The following is a 10,920-nucleotide window of genomic DNA, read 5'->3' as shown; positions in this document are numbered from 1 at the left end:
CGCGATTATATTATTAATTATCGAGATTCAAATATTTTTGAATATATTTCGACATCCAATATATGGCGTCACAAACAAGATGGACTAATTTTGGACCCGATCCCCCACCTTCTTCGCTCGACATAAAAGCGCAACGATGTCTCGCTCCTGGCGGTGCAGGCGAAGAATGTGACACATACATAGGGTCCGCCGATCATGGTTATGGATTTTGCGCTGACCCCTCATACAAGAAAACAACATACTGTGCATGTGTCAATAACGCAACATCATGTCCGCAATTTTCGATGGCATCATGCGCAAATGGTGCATATGCATATAAGCCGCACTGGTGGTATGTCGGTAATCCATCACCTAATGAGACATGTTCAAAAACACCTATCTGTGTTAACCTTGTTGAAGTAGGAGGTAATCAAAATGTGGTGACTGATATCACACAACAGTGCGGCACGATCGCGAACATCACAAACATACTAAAAACAAATCCATTACTCGCGGGTTTAACATTTATATTAATAATATCACTCGTCATTATTATATCGATGCAAACGGATGAAACATCATCGAGACGAATACCACCTCCCTTTATCGATGATGATCTATTGTTTTGAGATAAAAAATAAAATCATATAACATGGAAGTATCAATCACCGCATCTTCAGATGTTCTCGAACGATATCTTGTTCCGAATCAAATCGGAGATCCTTTAGGTATTGGAAAGACTAGACCTGCTCCACCGATAGATCCCGACATCTACAACAAAGAAGAAGAAGATTTATGTTATGCGCGAAGTTTGCTCCGCGAAGATGAAAAAGAAAATATTGATCAAAAAGGGTTCTTAACGATCCAAGAAGTGCGCACAATTATCGAAAATAATTCGAATAATTATTCGAAGGAATTTTGTGCAATAGATCCTGAACTTATGGCCCTCATCGATGCGCGCATCGATTACAAAATTTTTATCGTCAATGATAACATATATACGCGAGAAGAATTATATAATTATTTTCCATTTCATGAATTTAACGTCCAACCCGAAGCCATATTCGCCCGACAAGAATTGGGTATTTTTCCTCAAAAAAAATATACTCTTGATCCGAAAAAACTAGAATATGTGTCGCGCGATGTTGGTGATGAAACGGTCGCTTTTACGATGATCGAAGATCTTGTCGGTAGTATTACGCGAAAAAATTATAAATTACAACGTGCTCCTCTCCGCGTCGTTAAAACAAAAATTTATATCGGAAAAGAAAGATGGGACGACTTTATGCTCTTACATCGATTCTTTCGCGGAGCTGTCAGAGTGACGAATGCGCAAATCGCATACGATAATAATAGTCGACCAAATTTATTAAATATGTTATTTGCAAATAATACCGCAATGATAACTGATGCTGCTCGTGAACAAGCTGCACAGCAAGCTGCGCAGCAAGAGCAACGACGCATCGCTATGCAACAAGAACAGCGTAAACTCGAAGAAATTCAAAAGCGCATCAATGAGGATTTAAAACGAATCGAAAAAATGCTCAATATAGTTGATGATTCGATCAAGATATAATTTATATTTCATTTATAAATTATATAAAAAAATGGATACTGGTTCCGCGTTAATATCCGCACTAATTATAATTATTGTGCTCATAATTTGTACGGCCTATATGTGGTACAATTATATCGGATGGGCACCATTCTCATTTGAAAGTGGTAATAAACCTGCTTGGTCACCAGGTAGTACGCATGATGTATCGCGCTTGCGTTTCAAAAATTGTTTATTTACAGTGAGACGCGCCGATGGGAAAATCGCTGAACTCAATGTGGATTCGATTCTTAACTCGATGGCCGTCGCATACAAATGCGGCTTAAATAATCCGCCCACACTAACACTAACAGGTCCACTTAATCCATTCAGCTTTGTTATCGTGGGTTTCAATGATAGGATCATGGTTCCTGATCCATCAATTTCGCTCTGGAGCGATGCTGTCGCAACACTTGTTGGTAATGTACGTGTGATATAAATAATACACACTCGATCAATATTTTTTTCAATGACAAATATACGAATGGATCAGTCCGTACCTAACATATTCGCGCAATACGTGCGACCAATTCATCGCACAATGAGTCATAAAAAAATGATAATTATCGCGCTCATAGTTGTCAAAATCATTATGATTATGTTTTATATGTTCTCCGATCATATGTTACCAATGCGTCTCGCTCATTGCGGCTGGATAGTTTATTATCGTCAAAATTGCGGCTATTGTGTTAAGCAAAAACATTTGCTCCGCGGAAAATTTCACAAATACATTGAATGCGACATTCATGGAAATCAACTAGATGGATATACATATGATCCACCTATTCCCTGCAATAGCATATCAAGTTTTCCATCGTGGTATAATATATATACTGACGAAATGAAAATCGGTCTTCAAGACCTCTGTTCACTGCGAACGATGTCGCGAAGTAGTCCACGTTTATTATAAATATACACAATTCTCGAAAGTTTTTGATCACAAACACGCCAGTTATTTTTGCGCATATCATTTTAAAATTCGGTAAGATCATTACCGATGTTCGAATTCGAACTCAAACATGGCGCTGATAGCGGTGGAAGAGTAATCATAGATTTTTTATTATTTTGTGATTTTGTATTTTCGTAGTCGCGTAATTTTTGAAGAATATTTCTCCGGTAATTGCGTGCATCATGTGGTTGTGCAACATCATCATGTGGTTGTGCAACAACATTATATGGTCGCACAAAATCATCATGTGATCGCACAACAACATTATGTGGTCGCGCAACATCATGCACTCGTACAACCCTCGTATAATACCATAAGACCACCACAATAATAATTATTGCAATTATTATCGCGATAATTAATGTTATTTTTTTATGAACCATTGCTATATATTTCGAGCTGAAAGATATCATCCATATAAAGAAAAAATAATATAATAGTCATAACATCATATCCATTATTATTTATATAAAAATGTTACATGAACTAAACGATGTATTTGATAAAATTTCAGATCTCGATCATGCAAAAAATGTAAAAGATCTCGCGCAAAAATTAAAACCGATTTTGAATGAAATCACATATCAGATCATGAACAGTACAGATGAGTTGAGTGAAGAATATCATCAATACAATAATCAAGAAATGCAAAATATTTTGCGAGCAAAAAATGATCGACCGCGCGTTTCAAATGATTTACCACACATCTCAAACCCCATAACTATAATTAAACCTGAAGAACAATTACCGCAAAGTTTACGTTCTCTTTTAGGTGAAAGAGCAATTCTATAAAATTTGCTCACATGTGCATACGCATGCACATATATTTTTTTATGTTAACATAAGGATGGTTTCAGACGCTGATCTCAGTGCGGCCTTAATTATTGTGATCGTTATAATAATTATCACAATAATATTCGGTCTTCGAGTTCATCCTCAGATGCTCGCGGGATATTGGGTCTCGCAAAAATTATGTATGAATTAATTCCTTCGGGCCGCTCATTAATAATTCGAACAAAAAATAATAATACCTCGACCGCATCATTAAAATATTTACGCCGCATATCGAGTCCTATCGGTGAAGGTCGTATTAAATTTGGTAATCGCAAAATTATATGGGATAATGATATCTGGATACTTCAGGGAGTATAATCTCGCGCACTTAGAGTCAGATCAAATGGTAACGAATACATCGATACCATGGACCAAGCATCATTCTTCGAACCAATCAGTAAATTTGTGCGCATGAATTGCGCATTCGAATCATCGGTTGCTATCGATATAGTTCTCGATAGTATAAAAAAATGTAAATCATTACAAGATGCATTTATGATTCCGCTTCAGCATAAAATATTTAATATTGACTCGGCACTCAGATGGGTTCTGTTCTTGACCGTCGGATTTAAAAGAAGTGACGTCGATTCGACATCATACAATATTGATTCATTCTCGAGCAGCACAGCAATAGATTTTATCGCTCAATTATATGATATCGGTGTGCAAGATATTGTGTGGTCTCACTTTGCAATCGATGATGATGACTCTTCCGAAGAAGAAATCGATCATGACTGACCGCGATCAAAATATTCTGAATATCTAATCATGCGCGGTTTCTTTATTCGTGCAATAGCCTGAGCTTCGGGCCGAATATATTCACGCTCTGGTTTTGTTCTCCAGAACGCATATTCATAAACATGAAATGGCTGAATTGTTGCGCGAAATTTATCGAAATCGCGAAGACGATCTTCGGTAAGGACTGCGCATTTATAGCGGTATGCGAGCAAACTCATGAAGAAATCATCGCGACCTTGCGCACTATGTTCTTTCGAATGAGCGACACCTTTAGGTGGATCAACATAACGCTCTGTTGCGATCACATATACTTTATTTCGTTCTGCCGCACTATTATAAATATCATGTGCTTTTTTGTCGTTAAATTGTGACTCTCGGTCTTTTAATACATACATGATGCGACCACTATGTCGTTAACGAAGCACGGATGCGGTGCGATCGATTGTTTCCGCAATTAATTCTGGTGTCAACGTTAACGGTCCACTGTTATTGAGCCAGTGTGTAAAATTTAATGTGTCAACGATTATGTGAGGTGATTTTGTATAATCTACTGTTCGCCGTGGAGCACCTCCTATGACGTTCGTCGTATCATCATTTACGACGTTCGTCGCGACGTTCGTCGTAATAGCATCCATCGTAATAATTTTTTCTCGACGATACCGCGCGCATATCGTGATCACTATTGCAACAACAAATAATAACACAAGTAGTACAACAACAACGAGCAATATATGTTTCATTTTTTTGATTATATTAAGTGCGCATCATAATCAAAAAAATACGATCGTATATTGTGTGCACTCCGCATCATGAGTGTGCACTCCACACCATGAGTATGCATATATTTTTTTTGAATATATCATTCAAGTGTATGCGCGCTCAAGTTATCCGTGGATGGCGTAACTAAATCTGGCATCGGCTCAATGCCGACTACTTTGAGCAATCGTGTAAGAATTGTGTTTCTTTCGAAGCTTTCGTTATTTGCGTATGCGGAGAATCGAAGTAATGCGAGACATATAGTACTGATGCATGCAGAAGCATACGTTAAGTAATTATTGTTGAAGAACCCGGCGGAGAATGCGAGGATAGAAGAATTACCCAACAATACATGGGCAATACCTTCAACCCAGTTCGAAATTTTTCTCCACCTATGTCTCCATAGCGTAACATCTGTTACTTCATTCTTAAAATCAGGAGCTATTACGTCGCGAAACAAAGGTACTGCAAGATCCGAATATGTTATCGGTGTATGTTGTGTGTCATCAGACATAATTTTCAACGAGAAGTTGATACCAAATTGCGCGCATAAAATAAATCAAAAAATTGAAATTACATTATTAATCTTACAAGCAAAAATGGATTATGTTCCGACGTTAAAATTAATTAATTATCCAGCAGAATTAGCTGTGATGGTCGGTGAAAAGTTTGAAGATTATTCCAATATACGCGAAAAATTCGGCCGATATGCGGTCATGCTTCTTCGCGATGAAAAAACCATAAGAGCTATACTCACTGATACTTCGATCGTCAAAATCGGTAACATGATATGTTATATCAAAGTTATATCTCCTCATATGGTCGCTCAATATCTTTCTCACGAAGATTATGAGACGATTAAAAATTGCGATGAAATACTTGTTTGTGCACCACCATTCAATGCTGAAAAAGCAATGGTAATATCAAATATCGCAGTCGAAAATGGACGATTTTATGCGACAAAATACAAATTATTAGAATCTCTCGATATGGTTCTTGCAATCGATTCCTCAATCGTTGATAATATCGTGCGAGATATAAATCATCATATCAAAGATAGTATTAACCCATTTAATAAATTTCGTGATGGAATCAGCTATGATGATTTTAAAATTTTAACATCATCGAATATCAACAATTATATATTATGTAATATCTGCAACTATCCCCCAATAAATGCACTCGACGAAGAAGAGATATATGCATTTTCAAAAATTATCGATTTACTCAGCTCATGTAAGAATAAAGGATTAGCAAACAAATTAAATAATAATGCATTACGATCACCACAATTCGCATATTCATATCATTATCCCCATTTTATCGAGGGTTTTCGCGAAAATATAAATGAGTTATTAACATATATTTATTACGAAGAAGTAACATCGTTTATAAATTCACCCAACAAAAAAATAACTATTGATGATCGATTTGTATTTATATTCAATGATATCATTACGATGAATATGACAAATTCTGTCCATTCTGAAGATGAAGCGATTACGCGGTTAAATATTTTCATTGGAGGTTATCTCAAAGATCTTGATCTGAGCAATACGTTAATAACAGGAAGTGCACTCACCGCTTCCATCATAATGACACCTGATGAAAAAAAATATTACAATTTTGGTGAAACTGGATATGAAACATATATCGGAGCACACTATCCGAATATAATAACTATCCCCAGAGATGAGCAAGATACATACATATATGAAACTATTACAGATATTATAAAAAAAAATCCAGAAGAAGTTGCTCTTCGATTTGTGACTACAATCGACGAAAACACTAAAACAGTGGATATAAGATTAATTGCAACTCAAGAGACTCATTATTCTGAAACGAAAGAATATGTCTGCGATTTTGATGTCATCAAAGGAGCAGATGTAAATTTTTATATCGACGTCGAAACAGACGAACAGTTCGATCAAGTAGTTCTTGAGCATTATAAAATTATTAATAAACATTATCCGGACGCGATACTCACTAAATCGTCCAATGAATGGAGCATAACTGACCTCGGAAATTTATATTTTCGCGATGTAACATTGAGTCGAGGTACATTCAATGATGTTGCAAGACACCCGATCAGTGCGACTTGTGCCGCATATACAGGTAAACAACCACAATTTATTATGACATCGCGTTTTGCGCGTACAATGCTGCTTTATTATATATATTATTATCCGTGCGAAGATGTAGAATTTTTAATGACAGCGATCTGTAAATATCAAAGAAGAGGATTTTGTTCAGAAAATTTTTTACTTAACAGGATGGATGATTTTATACAATTTCCAGCACTTTTCAGGAAAGATTATTTTAATGTCAATAATATTGACAAAGAAGGTATCATATTTAATAGGAAGGCTTAATATTTTTTTGTCATTCGGGCCAAGGTTCAAAATTTTTATTGACACATGTGGAAAAAACCATTATATTTTTTATATAGTTTTTACTATTTTATCGGACTTATGCAAAAAATATGGATATAATGATCGAATAAATTTGAATCATTTTTATATAGTAAGTAACTTAGTCGTAAAAAGATTCAAGTTATTGAAAAAATGTCTGAAGAGATACCTGTTGTAATAACACCTGCACTAGATGCACCATTTCCACCAGATTTACCTCGTACAGGTGAATCTAGTGTAATAAATGAAGCATTTGTTGCTTTGGTGACATCAGCAAAAGATGACGAAAAATCCGAAGATAATAGTTCTGAGGATGAAAGTGTCATTGGTGTTGATAAACCAATTAAACCTGTCGTAACGACAGATAAAATATGTAAAAATATAATAGCTTCGCCAAAATGTAAAGATAATTGCTATTTCATTCATTTAAACCCGGAATTTACTACTTCTTTACTAGAAGAACAAAATAGATTAGGAGGGAAAGCAATTAATTCCATATGTATGTATCCATTCTCAATGGGTGGATGCACTAATATTAATTGTCCGAGACTGCACATGGTCTATGCTATAACAACTAGTTTAAATTGTCATCCAAAAAGTATTTATGATGCTTTATCATTAAAAGCTAATTCATCAAAAAATTTGGGGAAAACAAATAAAAATGTTGGAAAAAGTGTGGAAAAATGTGTAAAATCCGACGATAGAAAAAGTGTGGAAAAATGTGTAAAATCCGACGATAGAAAATGCATTAATAAAATCAATCTATGTATTTGTGCCGATCATATTAATCTTTCGTTAAAGAAATTAAATGATGAGATATTATCGTTAAATGAAAAAACAAAGGCAATGTCAATCGACGCAATATCTTTATGTAATAAAGATTTCTTTAAAGAGAAATTAGAAGAATTTCATAGGACAAAAAATACATTATTTAATATAGTAAAAGGTATGAATGAAGGAGCAGTTATTGTAACAAAAATGGCAAAATAGTTGTTTAACAACTTGGATTCCCTTTGTTGATGGACCGGACTGAAATAAGGACACGAAAATGGATAACGGAACAATATGGATAGATGTCACACTACTATGAGTCAAAACCTTCTCTCACCTCCCCAAACTGATGAGTCATAACCAGATGACGAGTCAAAACACAGGTACACTGGATGATGGACTGAAACGAAATAAGGATACGGAAACGGATAACCCAACCTCACAAACAGAGGAAACAACGATTGCAATTCTAACCCTGCAAAAGTTGTAGTTTGTGAGGTACACACACACACAAACAAACAGTCATAAAAAATAATCAAAACACACACCATTTTTTGTTACTTTTTATCCCCCCCATCTACATCAAAAAAATATATATATTACGATATTTTTCGATATATTATAATATTTTTATATTTTGATATATTTTTTGATATTTAATATATTTATATTTTGATATATTTTGAAATTGTACATTGTCAAATGAAAACTAAGCTGGAGAATGCTATAATAGTTTGAAAGAGCGATATTATATTTCGAAAACACTTAAACGTGTTAATTTAATTTTTAACGACACCATCGTATTTTGACATACGTGAATATCCGATAAATGTTATTGTTGTTAAACAAAAACATTGTGCCTTTGTTGATGAACCAATGGGGAATAATGCTTCTCAAAAACATCGAACTTTTGTAAATGAACCGATGAGAAATAATGCTAAGAAAATGGAGAGATAGCAACAGGTGAAATAAAAAGCAACTTAGAAACTATTTTATTATTGCTGATGGAGTTTATCAAATTAACACTAAACGAAAATTGTTTATCAATGGTTTGTGGAATAATCAAAGATCAATGAGCTTCTAAAATATTTGGTACTGTAAGTTACGAAATTGATGTCATCGACAATTGGGTTGAAAGATATCACAAGTAACCATGTAATTAAAGATAAATACCGTAAGTAATCTTTGATAGAATCACATAGGAATAATTTGTGGATTAACTAATAATTTTTTAATATATTAGGGATTGTTTGTTACGAACTTGCAATCATAACGATTGTCCTTTTGATAAAATACAAACTAAAATTTGTTTATTTATCGTTTGTGGATTAACCAATAATTTTTTAATATTTTCGGAATTGTAAGTTACGAAATTGCAATCATGACGATCGTCCTTTTTGATAAAATACAAACTGAAATTTTTTGCACTTATACACACACAAGCACAATCATAATAAAACGACGATTCAAATTTATCGCATTACCTTAAAAAAAATAAATAAATAATTTTTCACGCTTTTTGCATTGCAGTCATCAAAATTTTGATGACACGAGAGATCATGTTTATGATATGTGGTATATCATGGACGTAATTACCATCATATTTGATTTACAACTCAAGTTTTGAAACATTTTAATCGATATTATAATATAATATAAATTCAAATTTCATAATCATGCGTATAGCCCATCTCGCAGATATCCACATTCAAGATCGACGCCGAACCGAACATCAAGTTATATTCAATAAATTATACCAAAGTCTTCGATTGGAAAAAGTAGATATTATCGTGGTTGCGGGCGATATCTTCGACAATAAATTGCGCGTTTCTGCGAATAATATCCTCGACGTCACAACATTTCTCATAAACTTATCCGATATTAGTCCCGTGGTCCTAATAGCCGGCAATCATGATACGAATCTCCTCACACCTGGTGCATTTGATATACTCACAGCAATATTAACCAATCATCATATACTACAACCACCAAGATTAACTTATTGGCGACATTCAGGTATTTATAATGCACATGGATGTGTTTGGTCCGTTATAGCACCAGATGGAAATATTCCAGATTATGATCAACATACTCCGGACTCACAACCACACATATGTCTTTTTCATGAAGAAGTTAATGGAACACTCCTACCAAATGGAATAACTTTGCGCGATTTCAAACTAACAACATCAACATTTAATCGATATGATCTTGCGCTAGGAGGTCATATCCATTTGAGACAGCGTTTCGCCCCGAGAGCCGCATACTGTGGAAGTCTTATTCAACAAAATATTGGTGAACCACATTATGGTCATGGATATATCTTGTGGAACATGCCTGCGGCGCTGCCTGTGGCGCCTTATAAAACAAATTTACCAGTAATGCGCGGAATCGATATTTATAATGAATGCGGATTTGTTCGCATCGAGCTCGACTCCGAAGGCACAGATATAACGAAGCAACCAATACCAAAAACTCCCTTATATTGGGCTCTAATCCATGAGGAAGACACTCCCTTGGAGCATATATCATCAGTAACCGAATCGTATACAAAATTATTTATGTCTCCGCGAATGGTCCATTCACGAACAAATACGTGCGTCGCGACCCAACCATCCAAACAAACAGATCTCATTAATGCGCAAACTGCATCACGAAATATTCAATCACACGAAGATATCATTCGCGAACTCCTCCTCGGAGATCCCAATGTCGAAGCAGTCATTGAACTTCATCGCGAGCGCTGGGTTGAACCATCATACCATGTGAATGGTGGTCGTTTTCGTATTATCCGCTTAGAGTTCGATAATTTATATGCATTCGGCCCATCAAATGTTATTGATTTTACATTACTCGAAGGTTGCGTTAGCGGTGTCATCGCACCA

Source organism: Hydra vulgaris, chromosome 03, assembly GCF_038396675.1.
Source record: "Hydra vulgaris chromosome 03, alternate assembly HydraT2T_AEP".
Taxonomy (NCBI): Eukaryota; Metazoa; Cnidaria; class Hydrozoa; order Anthoathecata; family Hydridae; genus Hydra; species Hydra vulgaris.
Note: the sequence above shows the minus strand (reverse complement) of the source record.